Source organism: Dermacentor andersoni, chromosome 6, assembly GCF_023375885.2.
Source record: "Dermacentor andersoni chromosome 6, qqDerAnde1_hic_scaffold, whole genome shotgun sequence".
In the NCBI taxonomy this organism is placed as follows: Eukaryota; Metazoa; Arthropoda; class Arachnida; order Ixodida; family Ixodidae; genus Dermacentor; species Dermacentor andersoni.
This window is the reverse complement of record NC_092819.1, coordinates 171,152,513-171,171,190: the sequence shown is the minus strand read 5'-3', so window position 1 is coordinate 171,171,190 and position 18,678 is coordinate 171,152,513.

The following is an 18,678-nucleotide window of genomic DNA, read 5'->3' as shown; positions in this document are numbered from 1 at the left end:
CGCGGTATCTTCTGCAGATTTGGCGTGCCACGAACCATCGTATCCGATAATGGAACGCAGTTTACCGCTGAAGAGTTCGCTACCTTTGTCAAGAGGAACAACATAACGCATCTGTGCACAGCTGTATATCACTTCGAAACGGGTGAGAAATGGACTCCAAGAATTGTAGAGTCTACAACAGACTCTCGGATGGTGAGCATTCGAACACCAGCCGGATCAGTAAGACGACATGTTGACCAGGTGCGGAACCGGGAAGATGCGACGCCACCGCTTGGTAAAGATCAAGAAGCGGCAAAACGAGAATCAAGAACAGGTACTCCTCGCGACTACCCACTGTCGCCGAGAACGCCAGCCGAACAAGGGGGCACAACAGAACCTCAGCATGAACTTCAGCTGGAACTCGCAGGGAGCAACGCTGAACCCGTCAGAACACCCCAAGCCTTGCGGCGCTCTACACGTCAAAGAAAACCAGTACAGCGACTTCAGTATTAAGGGAGAAGAGATGTTGTAAAGTGACGTCAGCCGCAATCAGACTGCCTTGCAAGCGCTGACGACACGTGTGTTTATCGTTTGATATCCTTCCCTTGTTCTCCCTTTCCCCCTTCCCCCTCTCTGTTTGTATATATACGCTCCGAGACGGAAGCAATAAAGATTCATGTTCCAACCTTCGAACGGCGTGCTGTCGTATACAGTAAGACACGGCACGTGTGTCGTAGCTATGTAACAAAAGCATAGCGAGGGTTGACATAGTTTGTCTTCCTTACCTTGCAGAGGTATAGTGGGTCAAAAAACACATGTGCACTGTCTTCAACTAGCCGTGTTTTCCATGACAAAAGCATACATGTGGTTGTCAACATACTTTGTTTCAAAAATTGAACTGAAAAGAAAATATTTTTGGTCACAGGACACAATCAACACTACCTGGGCAAAGTGTGGAAGGTCATCATCTGGTACAAATAGTGGCAGCATACAACCCGCACTGATTTTTCTTTCGCACACTTTGACAGAAGTCAAAGTATGCACATCTGCCATATGCATGTCAAGCTCATGCAGTCTGTCCTTCAAAAGGTCTGGTAGTGAGTTTATGTCCACTCTTGCACTACCTGTAGCAGCCACAGATTCTAGTGGTTGAGTTAAGGAGTGCATAAACTGCATCTGATGTCGGCGGCTCAGGGTTTCACAAATGTTCTTAAAGTTACGAGTTTTCCTTGCAACTGTTTTGAAAAATTGATGTTTTGCCTCAAAACGCATACAGGACAACTTGCACTGAGGTCTATACAAAAGACTAAGCCTGGGGTAATGGATCATAAAGTGCATTTTCGGAATGATTTTTACATTTGGATAAGTTTCCCTAGATGCAACGTAAAAATTATCAATGAGGACTTGCAATTGCGCAGCTGCACCACAGCACAGTTGTGGTGCAAGTACAATGTCCACGATTGCACGCAGTTCAAGGTACACATACTATGCAGCGTTTCCCTTTGCAACTACATCGCCCAAAGGCAGTGAAAAGAACCGGAAAAAAAACGAAGCTTTTCAGCAGCAGAACCTTTTATGGCTGATGTGCCAAACACTGAGCGATGGGAAAGAGGAGGTAGTCGTGATTTCTTCTCCCCTCCTTGCAAGGGAAATGAGTTAAGCCTCTCATTTAGCTGATCAAGAGTGAACACACGGCATGGCATAATGTGGCGCAAGATGTGTTTCATGGCAAATGGAATGACTCCTTCAAACAGGTCATGCATAACATCAGGGGGAAGGCCTTTCATCACATCAAATGATTGAAGTGAACTTAAACAGCTTTCACCACTGATGCCATAAACATTGCGGAGGCTTGAATCAGTCTTCAACAGGTTAATATGTTGAGTATGCATTTTCTGTGTTCGAACGATAAACTCTTCTTCATTCCGCTTCTCACTGATGTCCTCTTTCTTTGTCAAGCAGAAACGGCAGATTGGCCCCGGTGAAAAGCATTCTCGGAAACCGCCAATTTGATGGCTAGACAAGTTATCTCCACAGACATAAAGAAGAGAGCCTTTAATGAGTTCTCCATCAACCGCAACTCCTTGGGATTCTAGCTGCTGTATGTCCTCAAGTAATGGTTGGACAATTCTGTGCAATGTGAATCTGGCTACAGTGGAATTTTTCACAAGAAGAACAAGGTGCTTGTTGTCAACTTTCGAGCGAAATCGGCGTGGCAAGTTTAGAATTGGTAGATATCCAGCCAAGACTTTGTGTTTTCCACGCTTGCTTCCAATGGGATTGCAGACTTCAAATTCATCAAAGTACAGCTGTAGAGCAAGAAGTTTCTGATTGCTGGCATTTTTGAACAAGCAGTGCTTGTTGAAGTACATGCCGTCAGGCACATACTGTAGAAGAGTTGAAGGTTTGCGATTTGTTTGTAAGATGTCATGGGCACCTGAGACAGCCTTTAATGTTTCCAAAATTGGAATGTATTCATAGCTGTCTGAAGTACCTTGATCTTCAAGGTATACTGTTCGGGGAGGAACGAACGTATGTGAAGTTTTTCACCAGTTTTCTCGGCCTGTTGTTCTGAGCTGCTCAAGTTTTGTAATAGTGGTTGCATTGAAGTCTGCTCTAAATTCTGAAATGAAGTTTATCATATCATTCGTAACTTCATTCAAGGTGCTCTCGTGTAACGGCCTGCCCTCTTGCCACTTTAGTAACAACGAAGACAGAACCATAGCACACTGAACATTGCTGTCAGGAGTGCCAACACCAACACACTGACCACTGGTGTTAAAAATATCAACATCCAAGCACGCCTGTTCAGCTGCTTGCCCAACAGGCTGGGTGGGATAAGTTTGTACCGTTTCTTTGAGGCTGTCAGCAAGGGGTGCCAAGGATGCGTCAGCTGTGGTTGTCTGGAGGAACAGATGATTGTGGTGACGGCTGACATGTTTACGGAAGGAGCTATAAAGCCTATAAGTTTTTTCACAGCCATCCAAGTCACACTTCCAGTTGTCCTCCGTGCCATGCCAGGTGCAGAAATGACAAAAAAGAGATGACAAGGAGTGGGTCCTCTGGTAGCACCGGTTGCCAGCATATGTGTCCATGCGCAATGTACTGGATGCAACACAAGATTACTGAATAGGCGTAACTTCCCCTCTCACGAAACTACAAAAGCCATAAAATGATCAGGCAACAGCTGCAGCAATCCCAATAAAAAACAATGAGTCCTGTTGGATTTTTGAATGGGATCCAACTCGTTCCAATTGGACATCATAGGAGGGCCAAGTTCCAATTGGGCTTCACGCAAAGTCCAATTAGCTCAAATTGGGCATCATGAAAAGTTCAGTTGGTTCCAGTTGGACATCACTGGAGGTTGGTATGCCAATTGGTCCAACTGGACACAATTGATGAGTAATATTGTGAAACAGCAAAATAGTTTATACTAATAATAGCAGAATTATAATGTTAGTTTTTAAGTAGAAGATCTTTGTATTTTGGTGTGATCATTGGATAGAACAATTGAGCTTTCTATCAAGTTAAAAATCTCTCTTGAAATTTTACCTATTTCTCATGAACCACTGCCATCACTTTGTCAATTAAATATTGCTTACATATATAGCACCTGATGTCTCTCTCATATAGTGAAATGGTGAATGTTGGTTGTCCGCGAAGAGAACTGTCACAGTGTGTGTTCATGCATGAGCATGCTTCTCGAAAAGAGTTTCAAGTATATCGGTGTTATGTCGATGTGAGGGCCCATCTGGGTTTCATTTCATTTCCAACTATTTTTTCATGGTGGTCCCAAAGAGTCCAATTCAGAGACCAATTGGGTTCAACTGTGTTAAAAAGAAAAAAATTGCTCCAATTGTTCTTGTTGAATTTTTCCAATCGGCATCCTAAAGCAGAATTGGAAATCCCCAATTAGTTCCAAATGGAAACTTACGATTGGTTTTAGCAATTCTTGTTTTTTATTACTGGGATGCCATTTACAGATGTAGAAGTTGATATACATATAAAAAAAACTCATTATCTTGGAGTCATTTCAACGCCAAAAGTCGTATAAAGTGAATGACAAGCAAGAAGGTTATTGTTAGTATCAAAAAAGATCAAGACAACCCCCCCTCTTTCTCTTATGCCGACCGACAGGTGCTTCACTGAACATGCAGAGCCCCACAAGAAGCCAATGAAATTGTTCATGAACCACTGCATCTAACGTACCCTCCAACGCTCACATTTGCGTGCGAGAACTCGGCAATCACGCAGCACAGAATCACATCGATATACGATGCCGTCGATCGTTACTGCGTGCTGCAACAACGGAAATTTCGAAACGCTGTTGTAGCAACAGATTCTACATCATGTACGTCGTGCTTTTTGTCCGAGCTGAACGCAGCAAGAATTAACGTCAGCTCAACTGGCCGCCCGGTTAACAAAGTTCATATTAATTAATTACCTAATAATATCATTTGATTAATCGACCCATACACTGATTAATCAATTGACCGGTTCGTTGATTAATTGGCGGGATCATTAATTGCTTAATTAATTAATTAATTACATTTGTAATATTTTCAAATCGACCAATTTTTGAAAATAAAAAAATAAATATCAGGCCCTACATTAAAATTTTGCTTCCAATAGTCACTAGATTCTAACTTTTTTCTCTCAAATTTAACAAATTTCATTAAGATCAGCCCGGTGGTTATCGAAGAAAAGCATTTCTGCGTTTTACATGCATTTAAACATGCGGAATCAGAGTTTGGCCCGAGCTAACAAAGGGAAGAATTACGGAAAGAGGCCATCATCGACAATTGCAACAAATAACTTGACCCATAATTTCGATGGCAGCGACACTCGAAGTTATAAAAACAATAATCGAAACCAAAACACCAGTTTCGGATTGCGATACTTCTCGCCGGTGGCGCTGTGGTAGCGTCATTTCGCGGGTTGGCGCCTATATGTAATGTCCCTGGATATTTTTTGCTTTAGATATAGGAACTTTAGGCGCCTCTTTCGGTTCGCGCTCGTGCCCGCCACTTCCGCGCGTACTTTTCAGTGCGGTCGTACAGTTATGGAAGGCACAGTTTGCCTCGCAATCCTAGAGGATGGCCAGAGAAAGAAAATTTCGCTGCCAAACGGCGCCTACGGCGAATTTCTGCTTGCCTTACGCTCTCTGACCGACATCAATGACACCACACTGGTAATTTTAATGTGCTACACAAGTAGCGAGAACTGGGCGAGTTGGAATATGTTCCTGATCTATCAGCGCGAAAACTTTGCCTGCATAGTTCGTTGCGCTGACAGATCATGGACGTAATCTTAATTCAACTTTTGTGTATTGCTGGACGCCGGTTCTGTTAAAATTGCTGCAATGTTGGCATAACTGTGTTGGCGCGCTTTTCCAGTGTGGCCCGCGAAACGTTAATTCCAGATCCGTTTGCTGCATAATCCAACTCGAAATTGTCGCTGTAAGAGGCTTTTTTGTTGAATTACTTGCGGCTCCAAACTGACAGAGAAGTTCGTCGTGAAGGCGCGGTACTCACAAGCGCGGTTCGCGCTTACTGGCAAACTGTTGGCGCGGTTTGCCGGTCGTTGTGTCCCAGTTGAATTATTTCTAGGCCTGACTATTTCAAAGCACCACGGTACATCTAATATACTTGGAGGACAGTATGTGCTACCAAGGCGAAATTATCTTTCAAAATTAAGCTCTTTGTTAACATTGTAAAGCGGAACACCTGATTTATGCGGACTTCATTTTATTCTTCTTCATTCCTTGGGTTTTTCTAACTTGTGGCATTTCTTACAACTCTTATTTTGAATGACAACTATAAGGAGTAACCTGCGCAGTTACATGCGTTATTACGCTTAGTAACTTATTACTCAGGCGCGCGAAGTCTTGTTGCGGCTTAGGATAGTTTTTACAGTAGCAAACTTTCGTATTACGTATTTTCATATTTCTCTTTAATAAGCTTGCAGCAATATAGGAATGTGTGTACGAGTGTGTAAACAGAGCATTCTTTACTTGAATTTCAACTCCAGCATTATCCAAATTATTGTGCTGTAGTGATGGCCTCTGGTTGCATGATTTCTGGCACCTCCTCCTGCATACTAAATACTTGTAATTTGACCCAAATTCTAACAATAAATTCTGATTCTGACCACAAACTTTATACAGATAACTTTATCCCACATTTCATCTTGCACTTGTGTCTAATTTTGGAGCTCTTGAATTTTCACTGCGGCATTGTATACATTCCCCCTTGATCAATTAGACTGTTTGTGAACATGGACCATTCATCTGACAAGGCTAGTTTCTTCTTTATAATGTTAAATTTATCTGCCAGATCCAGATGTACGACGAGGAGCTTGAAGATTACGTTGACTTGGATATGCACAGCAACATACAAAACAAGGCCAAAATAAGATTGGTACGGAGGATAGCCCCTCAAATGGATGTGAGTATCGTTATAGGTTGACGTAGTTGGCATCAAGTGAAAAGGGTGATACTTGTTTAATGGTTTGATAGTTGGTACACAACTATCAAGAGAGCAGCCAGCAACCTAGGATGGAGAACCATTAAAGAAGGATAGAGTGCACTAGTAAGAGGCAGCAGGGATTGCAGCCCACTGAAACTGATAAAACTTGCACACATATCAGCAGTTGTTTGTAAGGTACATGTAAGAATGTAAAAAATAAACATGTTGTTGAGGTTGTATAGAAAATCACATTTTTTAGTAGAATTTTAGTAGAACCCGGGTCCTTCCAATGCTGATATGCTCCAGACGCTGATACAGGGCCAAAGGCTATTAGGGATGATCTGGGAGAGCTTAAAAAGCGGTTGGAAGACGCCGAAAGAAAGCGTCAATTCATTCTCGACCCGAATGGCCCACCTTGAAACAAATGTCAGAGAAATAGCACAAAATGTAGACAATTGCGAAATCCTTAGCAATACTGTTGAAAAACTTCAACACTCATATTGCAACAGGCAAAACTTGTAGAGCTGGAAGATTGGAGTCGCAGATCTAATCTTGTGGTTTTCGGCATAGATCACCGAACAAATGAAACTGAGGCTGATCTGCGGCAGAAAGTTATCAAAGAGGTGTTCGAGGACAGGCTTGGTGTAAAGTGTTTGTCTATTGCTAGGATACATCGCCTGGAAAAACGTTCAAGAAAGCGACTTGTAATCCTCTTTGTTCAAAATTATATGGAAAAACAAGAAGTGCTACGCAACTGCAAAAAGCTTAAGGGAACGCAGATTTCCGTGCAAAATGACTTCCCTGTTGAAACAATAACAAAACGAAAACTGTTGTGGCAAAGTGCTAAAGCTGATAAAGAACAAGGAAAGAAGGTCGCACTAGTGAACGATAAACTTCGCATCGATTCCCAATTCTACGCATGGGATGACGTTTCGAACACACGTGTTGTTGTCCGATCCGGGAAAGATCCTACACAAAGAGCGTAGTTTTCACAGTCTACTCTTAAGAATCTTCGTGAGCTCTCTTTTAACGCCAGAAGCGTTGTTAACAAAGTGGAAAAACTAGAAATATTACTTTTGACTTACGACCCCCATGTGGTTGCTATCACTGAGACGTCGTTGCATGATGGCGTACACAATGATGAAGTTATTCCGCCAGGCTATCACATACACAGGCGTGATCGAGGCACACGTGGCGGAGGAGTCACTGTTATTTCTAAACTCGGTATTGATGTATGTCTGACAAACCAGATTAATGATCACGAAAGCCTGTTTCTGAACGTCACTGTTAATGCTGTTACATTTATGCTTTGTGTTCTTTATAAAGCCCCTGAAATGTCAGAATCATTTCTCGAACAACTTTACGACCATCTTCTTCTAAACCACCCACGACACGTGATTATACGGGAGATTTAAACCTTCCAGCTATTAAATGGGATAAATTAGTTTACGGGCAATCTAAATCGAGTGATGTTATTTTAGACACAATGTTAGCTCTGAACCTTGATCAAATTGTCTGTGGACCTACGCGCAACAGTGCTCTCTTGGACTTATTCTTTGTAATATGTTTTTAAATGGTGCTATTAGTACTGAACCAGATATGCTGGATCACAGTTTATTGTTTTTCTCTTGGTGTTATCGAAGGTCCGCAGGGCATTCGAGTATTCATTCAGTGTGCATTAATGACTTTGACCGCGCTGATGATACATCTATTACAGATTACTTAGACACTGCACTAAACCACACTACACATGATCTTCATGCCTTGTGAGCACAATTTAAAAAGGCAGTCATATTCTCCATTGAACAATATGTCCCATTCCGAAAGGTACGTAAGAACCGTAAAAACCCATGGATCTCTAGGGATATTGCCGCCAGCATTGCGAGAAGAAAAAGACGACCGACATATCCCAACTGCGTATCCGCCACACCGCGAGCGTCAAGCAAAGCACCGCAAGGCAACGCTCGGCCGGTGCTGACAGGCCGGTGGCTCGTGCGCGAGAATCGGACGATTGGCACGCGACAGGAGGCGACGAAGAGGAGAACGACGTTCGAAGGAGCGAAGCTCGAGGGACGTTTTTTGTTGTTGTTGAGTGCTCAGTCGGTTTTTGTTGACGGGCACAGGTTCGCCCAGCATAAATCAGTTTTCGTAGAAACGGCTGTTGTAAGTGTTGGTTACAATATTATCCATATTAAACGTAGACTTAAGCGACTTAGAAAGCGTAGAGACGTAACACCCGAGAACTTTAATGAATTGAAAAAAAAATTGGCAACTAAAGTAAATGAAGCGCGGACACATTACTGTCAAACCACTCTCCCTGCATTCATTAGAGATGATCCTGCTAAATTTTGGAGATTTCTTGGTCAAGGTAATGAAACGGTAAATAAAATTAAACTGAACGGGAAATTCGAAACTGCCAGCTTTATAATGTCGCAGGCTTTTAATATTTATTTTCAGAGCGTTTTCTCTCCGTCAAGTGCTTACGTACCCCAACCCGCTATGCTTGATGATATGCACATTCCTATCGTCGCAAGGGAAGGTGTCTGAATGATGTTAAAGAACTTGAGCACCAGAAAGAGTATAGGACCAGATCAAATCCCAAATACATTTTTACAGCGCTATTCTATACAGATAAGCGATTTCTTGGCAAAGGTCTTTAATGCATCCTTGCGTAGTAGCGAACTTCCGGACGACTGGAAAATTGCACGCGTAATCCCCATCTTTAAAAAAGGTGATAGATCAATAATTTCTAATTATAAGCCGATTTCTTTAACTGCTGTTAAAGTGTGTTGCAAGTTACTAGAGCATATTGTGGCGCGCAATATCCAGTGCTTTTTAGCACATAATATTTATTTATTTAGAAATACTGTCAACCCTCAGTTGAGGGTCATAACAGGAAGGGATGTTACATATACGTTCATACAAGACAGCCAGATACAAAAGAAATATGCACATGCACTACAGTGTCCTACGGATACAATACAAGATACGATGTACAGACTATAAGACATGTATTCAAATGTTCAACCAGCTGCCGCACGCACACAAACAGAAAAAAAGGAACAAGAGAAAAAAAGGAAAGAAAAACACTTTACAATATCCACGTGGTACAGTTTTAGTAAATAACCTTGATTGCATTTGTAAACAATGCAGTATCAGAACTGCGAACAATTTCTGCAGGCAGCTTGTTCCACAGCTCTATTGACTCTGGGAAGAACGAACAACGAAAGGCATTGGTTCGGGACAAATACGGTTGAATAGCTTCACTATGATTTAAGCGGGAGCTCAGTCTGCCTGGAGGTTTTAAATACAAATCTTTATTAATTTTAGTTCGCCATGAATTATTTGAAATAACGTTTTTACTCTCTGCTTCTTGCACCTATCTTCCAATAATAACGTCTTATCTCCTTGCCAACACGGCTTTCGGACGGGAATGTCCACGACGACACAACTGGTAACAACTATTCACGACTTTTGAGCAGCTCTAGATCGTTCTGGGCAAAATGATATACTTCTGTTGGATTTTTCTAAAGCATTTGATAAGGTTCCGCACTGTAAATTACTTCTAAAATAAATAAGCTAGGATTGCCGCTATATCTTATCAAATGGGTTGAGGCATATATAAGTAATAGAAAGCAGTTTGTTGAAATCAAATCTAGTGTATCTAGGATGCTCAGCGTTACATCCGGTGTTCCCCAGGGGAGTGTTTTGGGGCCATTATTATTTCTTATATATGTAAATGATTTAGTGCAACTAATCCCGGACTCGGTGTCTATTAAACTTTTTGCGCACGATTGTATTGTGTTTAAAGAAATAACCTGCCATGAACATCGTAAGCTATTACAGTGAACTCTAAGCCACATTGAATGCTGGTGCGCAGAATGGGACATGGAACTAAACGTTAACAAAACAGTGTTATTAAGTTTAACGCGGAAAACGAATCCTAGCGTGTTCACTTACACTATCCATGACTCTAACATTCAAGCAGTAACTCAATATAAGTATTTAGGAATTACTCTTTCTAGTGATATGACATGGCGGGGGGGGGGGGCGCACATCTCTGCAATTTGCGCAACAGCTTTTCGCAAACTGTTTTCTTTAAGGAAGCTTACAAATGCAACGGTGAATGTTTCATTTCAAGCATACAATGCCCCTGTCAGACCTAAATTGGACTATGCATCCGTTGTATGGGATCCCCACACACAAAAAAGATATACACTGCTTAGAACGCCTGCAAAGGAAAGCAATCAGATTTATATTTATAAATATAAAAGGCTGGATTCTCCAACTAAGCGCATGATTGCGCATAACATTCCCACACTAGCTGCACGCCGAAAAATCAGTCGACTAAAATTCTTGCATAATATTTTGTCTGGAAAAATAACTATATCTGTACCCTCATAAAGTCCATCGCAAGAAGACTAACACGTAACACTCACAAACACTCCCTACAACCAATTTTTGCCAAACAGAGGCTTTTAAGCAGAGTTTTTTTTCCCACGCACAGTTTAGGATTGGAACAGTCTACCTGAGTTTGTTTGTGAGGCTGAAAATTTTGACGAAGCCCTAGAACTACACTTGTCTTAAATATCAACCTAGCCAAACTGTTATTATTTCTGGTGCAAGTACTGTTGTAAATTATTTATGTGCTGTTCTTTTTACGTGTGTGTGTGATAAATACCGTCCTAGTGAAACCGATGTATTATATTGTCGTGCGAATGATGTTGGAAATTATTTCTGTGCTGTTCTTTTCCGATTTCATTGTAATTTCACTCCTGCTTGGGCCAGATTTGCCTGCAGTATTGTGAAATAAAAAAAAAACATCATAGCAGTTTCAATGGTTTGCAATTAAGGCATGTTAATTGAAATAATATAGTATAATGTAGTAATGAGAAATAATAGGTTATCAGAAATTCACATTATGAATACTAACATGTGGCGTGAATAAACAAGAACAGTCACAGTGCCTCCAGACTTGTGTAATGCGTTTACATATATTGACTATGTGCGTAGCTCGCAATATTCTATATGTCCCTGCTATATAAGTTCAGCCTTGTTCTATAAATAGCTCACTTGAGCTGTAAATATAGGTTCGAGGTGGAAGTATGTTTAATGGGCATATGCGTAATGAACACCCACTATGAAGACCTTGACTTGGAAGTGGTGGGGTGTGCACAGTTAAAACAGTTACTTTACTGTCTTGACAATTCCTTCATTAAGCTACATTGCCCTGCCTCATGTTTTCCGTTTGAAAAATTAAATATACGTGTATCTCGCAGCGTGCAGGCCCTGCGTTTGCTGTTCAAGGTGGAGGCAGCACGGAAATGACTCAGTCTAGGTAAATTATTAGTACCGAAAGGGAAAAACCACACATTTTGGGATGTTAGCATTTCTTAATACTATTTTTTGGTTACTTAGGTATATAAAGCAATCTGTATATTGTCTTGCAGTGTTGTTACAGAATGTGCAGACGAGGTGCAGCATGTACAGTCTGTGCCGTTGGAGAAGGAGAAGGACTACTTAGATATTGTACTGCCCTCTTTTGACCATTACGAGGAAGTGCTTCGTAGAGAAGTCCCGATTAATTGTGCAGTGCGACGTGCCATTATCAACAAGCTGTTTGCAGCTTGCTAGCTTGGTGAGCACCAAGATAGCTTGGTGAGCGCCCCATTATGCTTCTATTGCTTTCAGCTTTAATTCGGTATTTTGACTATTCCATGACTCAACCTTTCATCATAAGTGTTCAGCGTTGCCATAAGTTGTTGGTTATGAAAATACGCTACCTGTGTGATAACTTTTTCTGCTTGCTGTAGTGCCAGAACACAGAATTGCTTCTAAAGCAAGCAGAATCTATCTAAAAGTATTAGTGCACCATTTAACACTGTTATGATGAGCCTAGAATTCGGTCTTAAGTCTGGGAAATGTTCCAGCTTGCTTGCCCTCCTTGAGGTAACTGCCCTCCTTTACAAGGTAACATCGCCCTATGACCCTTGCTACATCATGAGTGGACACGGGCAACCAGCAGGCCACAAAGAGGAGGAGGGCATTGATGTAGCAACATGATTATGCTGCGATGGCACCCACTTCACCTGGTCCAGATGGTATCAACACCAATTGGCACTCAGTTTTTTAAAGTGCTTGTAACTACTAATTGCAGCATCAAGTGCACATTTCAGAGTGGAAAAAATTCCGAATTGGTGCTCAAGGGGCCCTAAAACACTTTTCTAACTAATTGTAGAATGACGTCACTGTAAAGTATCATCATCAGCCTGGTTACGCCCACTGCAGGGCAAAGGCTTCTCCCATAATTCTCCAACTACCCCGGTAATGTACTAAATGTGGCCATGTCCCTGCAAGCTTCTTAATCTCATCCGCCCACCTAACTTTCTGCCGCCCCCTGCTACGCTTCCCTTCCCTTGGAATCCAGTCCGTAACCCTTAATGACCACCGGTTATCTTCCCTTCTCATTACATGTCCTGCCCACTGCTGTAAAGTATGTTGCCTTGCAAATCTTGTGCCACAAAATTTGTTGTGTACTTCAAGCATAAGTAGAGTTAGAGGTATTATTGCACTGATGCAGTTTTCTCTCTCCTTTCATGTCCACTAGCATGCCAGTAGCTACACAGGGGGCTAACAAGGCCTCGCGCAAAATTTGGGAATTTAAAAATATGTTTTGTGACGCTACTTTTGGTTCAGCCGTGCGTGACGCACACTCAACGCGAGATAGGCACTTGTGCTTGAGCTATGTTATTCACAGAGGCCAATAGCAACACAGTTGTCAGAGCATAGCACTGGTGAGAGGACACGTTGCAGCACCCTGTGGTGGCTGTAGTATCTATGCCACGTTGCTACATAGCTCTGGTGTCATCTCCCACAGTGCACAGCCGACGCAGCTCCACAAAACTTGTGTGTAGACAGAAGTACAAAGTTGAAAAATGTTTTAGTCTTTGAGATCACTTCCATGTGTATTTTACATTTATTATACTTAAGATTAGCAATTTAATTAAAACTAGCAAATATTATTTTGCACTGGTTTTTCTTGTGAAAAAGAATACAAAATTGCCCATTTATTAATTTTACGATTATTTCACCTCATGTACAGGTACCCTTCTAGACAGTTGTACCGCGTAGCTGCCGAGAGGCTTGTCAGTGCATACCCACACCTTGCTGACAGAGTTGGCAGCGGAAATGGCCTGGTAAGTTTCATACATCCCATACTGTCGCCATATTTACATTTCTAAAAAAGAAATATAATTTCTACCTCATATTGACAATTCAATTGAACCATGTATCTGCACTTCTGAGCTGCCATGTTATATTATGGCTGTTGATTCTCGTTGTCATGTAGAGATAATCAAAGGGATAAACTTACGTTGTGTTGTCGGGTGTTCTACTTTGCGCTAATAATGACGCGTATGTTTCAGTTCATCCAAAACTTCTCCTTTGCTACAGATAAGCTTTTACAAACAGTGTTCATAGTTTGTCATGGAGTACGGTCATGAAGAAAAACAGATAAGTGATGGGACTCATCTGCGAATTTAATCTGAACCCAGCATCAAATTAACCTGTTGCACCATTTGTTCAACAGCTATCTGCCTGTCAGCAAGCGATACGGCATCAACTTATGATTCATCATGTAGCAACGCTTGGCCACGTCATTTTTTGCCGTTGTGGCCTGTTTGACTGCATTGAAATCACCTGCACCATTTCACAACGTCATAGGCTGCAGCATTGTTATTGTACACTGCAGCCAGGTTGGCATGTTTTCTTGGCATTAGGTCCTTTTAAATGCAAAAAGTGTATCACTGTTTGGGCTTCTACCAGCTATATGATGCATGCTGCCATCTTTGGTTTGATATCCTAGGGGTGTTCTGCAGCATTATATATCTAGTATACTGAAATTTTTATATTCCGCCGGAACTAGAGATGTACGCTAACTTTTATGCCTGTCGTGATGCCTATTCCAAGTTTATGGCGTGGATGTTGCGAACTTTATGAACGGACCTTCTGTTAATAAGCAATTATTTTCGATGCATAAAACAAGCTGCAATTATGGTCATACTTCTACGTGTATACAGGCAATACCAATAAACTTCTAAGTCCTTTTAACAGTAGTGATATGTTTCCACTTCTTCACAGGACTCGTGGGTCATGGCATTGAGAAACAAATTCAAGAACATGCGTAAGAAGGCGGCGAATTGCTCTGAAGAAATGTTGGCGAAAAAGGCACTTTCTGGTCAAGCGGAAACAACAGGTGGCTTCTGGAAAGCTACAAACAAGAAGTTATGCCGCCTTTTTGTGAGTTGCAGCTGAAAAGCTTTCCGACATGTTCCAATAGTACTCTGGTCGAGCAAGTGCACTGCCATTTTGTAGAGCTGCAAATTACTTGAAAAACTGAAAGTGACAGACCCAGGACAGTGTATACAGTCGCCGACTGTTTATTCGTACCGCACGGGGACTGTGGAAATGCCCGAATAAACAGGTGTCCGAAAAAGCAGATTCAGAAAAGAGAAATTCTTTATTTCCACGCACTTATTCGGGCTCGGCAGTAGGCTTGAAGAAATCGTGAATGCGCCATTGCGCGCTGTTCCATGTACACGCAATCAGATAAGAGTGAATCTCTGAGAGGGTCGTACGGTCACTATAGTCGGCTAAAAGCACAGTCAGTGCTTGTACTCGGAGTCGTCCGGTGGTGTAGCAGAAACTTGACGAATGATCTCGCCGTCGTCGAGCTCTGCACATGTCAGTACAGCAGGTTAGCACCTGTGAAACTGTCAAGTGAGATGGTGTCCGGAATCGCAATGCAACTATTGCGCAGGTCTTGGCAGAAGATTTTCGGCGTCAGTAGGGAGCACATCGGAAGGTGACAAGTCCTAGGCCTCCCGGCACCCGCTTGCTGGCATTCCCCAGCGCAGTCTGCGCGGGCACTGTCGGCGCCATTAGACACTTAACGCGATGTTTCCGTATGCCGCGTTGGATCACCCCAACTTCGACACAGCATACAAAGCAAACACCACCATACCGACACCAGTCGCACAAACGAAAAACTTAACCTATTCGCAACGTCGTGCACAACGAAGAAACAAATCAGCTGCTGGATTATCTTGACGTGGCTTACTAAGCTGAGACCGGAACTGCATTAGCCACTCTATCGAACCAGGCAAAAACGATGATGATGAGCGGGGATTTGCAGTAGCCACTTCGTGGGGCAGCAAGGAAGCTCCGTTCAAAACAAAAATGGCGTTCAGCAAGTCGAACCATGCACCGGCCAGAGTCTGTGCATGGTGCTTTCGATCGACTTGGCTCAAAGAGTGTCCGAAAAATCAGACGAGAGGTTGCAAGGTGTGCGAACTTTCGGCAGTTGAATAATTATACATTATGGTCTATGGGGAGATTGGCCGTGCCGCGAAGCAGACCGAATAATCGAGCATGTCCGAATTTTCGGAGTCCGAATCCAAGAAAGCAGTCGGCGACTGTAGTGTCATGCAGCCAGTATTTCCAGGCAGTGTATAAAACCGGAGGTCACAGGGAAATGAGGGAGGGGGCTTGCACGGAACACATGCATGATAGAGTAATGGCTTCTCTCCTCTACACAATGATACCAAAGTGAAGGAAGTGCAATTGCAAAGATCTAAGCGGTAATAGTGCAACATCTTTATGTTGCAGGTGGTTTAGCAAGTGACCCCTTTTGCTGACCGAACTGAAAGACCTTTCACACGGGAATCCTGAAAATTGCAACTCACACAAAGAAAACGCAGCGTACAAATTGCGCAATGTTCCAACTTAAAGAGGGCAAAAATATATTAATGAGTGCATAATTTTTATGCTTTATTTGCATAACATTGTTCAATGAAATAAAATAAATTTTGTTGTTTGCACAAGCCCATAACATGAACTAGAAAGGGTAAACCTAGCTTTTCAACGAGAGGGGCAAAAAAGGACATTTTTGGTTATCCTTTAATATGTCTCATAACAGTAAGCTTCTTTACGAATTCAGCCTGTGCTTACTTTGCTACATGCTAAACAGGCAGCCAAATGTATTTTGTCTCACATGCAGTTATTTTCTATGTTAGTGGCAAAATTTGAAAAAATCGGAAACTTCGAAAGTGAGTTTGTGCATGCAAATTTAAAAAAATTAGTCATGTTCGTTGTCATTCACATTTCCCCAAGGTTATCTACTGCCATCAGTTATGTTATATGCAAAAGCATAGTGCCTTATCTTGTTCTGAGTGCAAAAGAAAGCCATGAATAATGTATAGGCTATGGTGACCATTGGCATCTCTTAGAAAGTTGCGTGTCAGGTTTTATGATGGCTTCCATTTGTTCCATGAACTAAGAAGCAATTTACAGTGATGCTGAAGGAATGCAGGTGTTTTCTTATACGTGCATACCACAGAAATGAAAATTAAGTTTGAGTTGGAACTTTTCTTTTGTGTCAGTTTGGGTCACATGATGACCAAAACAGATTTTATGCATCTCTAGTCAGCTGCTGTTCTCTGACTTTTGAGTGAAAGATTAGCAACTATTTGCTGCATCTATTGAAAAGCATTCGGGTTGCTTCTGTATTGCTGCAGGTTGCTTCTTAGTCCATGGAACATATGGAAGCAGTAATTGAACCTAAATAGAATTTTCATCAGATTCACCATTGACATACACATCACTCAGGCTTTGGGTTTAAAACAGTTTTATGCCGTTTTGCAGTATGACACTCTAAAGGAGAGGCTGCGGGCAACTGATAAATGCAGCATACGCACCATTATTGATTGCTTAGCTTGTATTCAAAACAAAGCATACCCGCTGTTTCATCTGCAGAGAGTTAATTTAAACACGCAAAATTTGTAAGTTAAACTTCTGACAGCAGGTGGGGCATGTGCCTGTCGCCTGTGTTCTGGTGCTGTGTCTCGGCAGGGAAGCCAGGGTGAGTGAATATAGCAGGTCCATTTGCACATTGGCAGGCTAAAGAATCTACATATAAACTGTTGAATAATTCAAAGTAAGGGACAACAAAGAACCAGCTATGTGGCATGAATTGTTTGCTGAACCTATATGCAATGGAAAAGAAATTGACATGAGCTGAGGATTGACAGGGAAACCATGCCAAGCCAGTGTGGGATCTGCCCTTTGACAGGTATTGGAATTAGGGAGCTTTTTCAAAGTTCTGAATTGGGAGAAAGTGACGACAAAGTAAGCTCAGAGAAAAGACGGGGAATGCGGGAGATGGAAATTCAAGACGATGAGCAAAACGTGAGGTTCATACTGCATTCACCTTGTTCACATTTTGTTCATCGACAAAGTAAGCTGTAGCATGCATAGTCTGCTGTACCATACATGAAAAAGACCCAAAGGCACGGAGGAGCAGTCAGAAAGAAAGAGGAGGGGGCATTAAAAGGGTTAAGCAAGGCAAGATTACACGTATATAAAGCAATGTAATGCTACAGACGTGCTCTTCAGAAATATTTATCTCTGCATTCTTGTGGTTTTGCTGCATCATTTCAGTTACTGCATCTCGGTAAAGCCAAATGAAAACACCGTATAAACACGCTCGCTTGCCCATCAGTAGTTCATAATTCGGAGGACTACTCAGTGGTGTTCAATTGGACATTAATGCTTTCGCATTCACAACTTGTAAGAAGGGCTTGATTTTCCTTGTGTTTCAGGATTGCAGTCATCTTGTAGCATGCGGGGAAACTGCAGAGTCGTTGAGGCTGCACAACGAATGGCTTCAAAACAATGCTGGCTGCCATGATCAAGATGAAGAGGCAGTAAGGCCGAGGCTGCTTGCAACAGCAAAAGAGAGGCATGAACAACTTCGCAGCCTTACGCTGTCAGATGCTCTGTTGCTGTTCCCCTTTCTGGCAACTGAGGCATCGGTATGCTCTAGCAAGAGCTTTTGTTATCTTTTTGTTTTTGTTTTAATGGGTTCTTAGCTTTAGGTACAGGCGGTGGCTTATGTGTTTCAGTCAGTAATTGTAGCGGCATTTTTCTTTCAGGACAAAGCAAACAAGTGTGTGTATTGCAGTGACAAAATAACATAGGATAACAAAACTGAGTTCTATTTTGGGATGAGTAAGCTTAGCACAAACCTTAGAACCTTAGAACAAACCGTCCCCTCTGATTGTTCACTTCTAGCAGAGTGAGGCCTCAGACATGAAAAAGGTTATTTGTCGCTTCACCGAAACTGGAGTTGACATGGTGTAGTAGTTAAGGACATGAACTGATTGTGTCGCCGAAA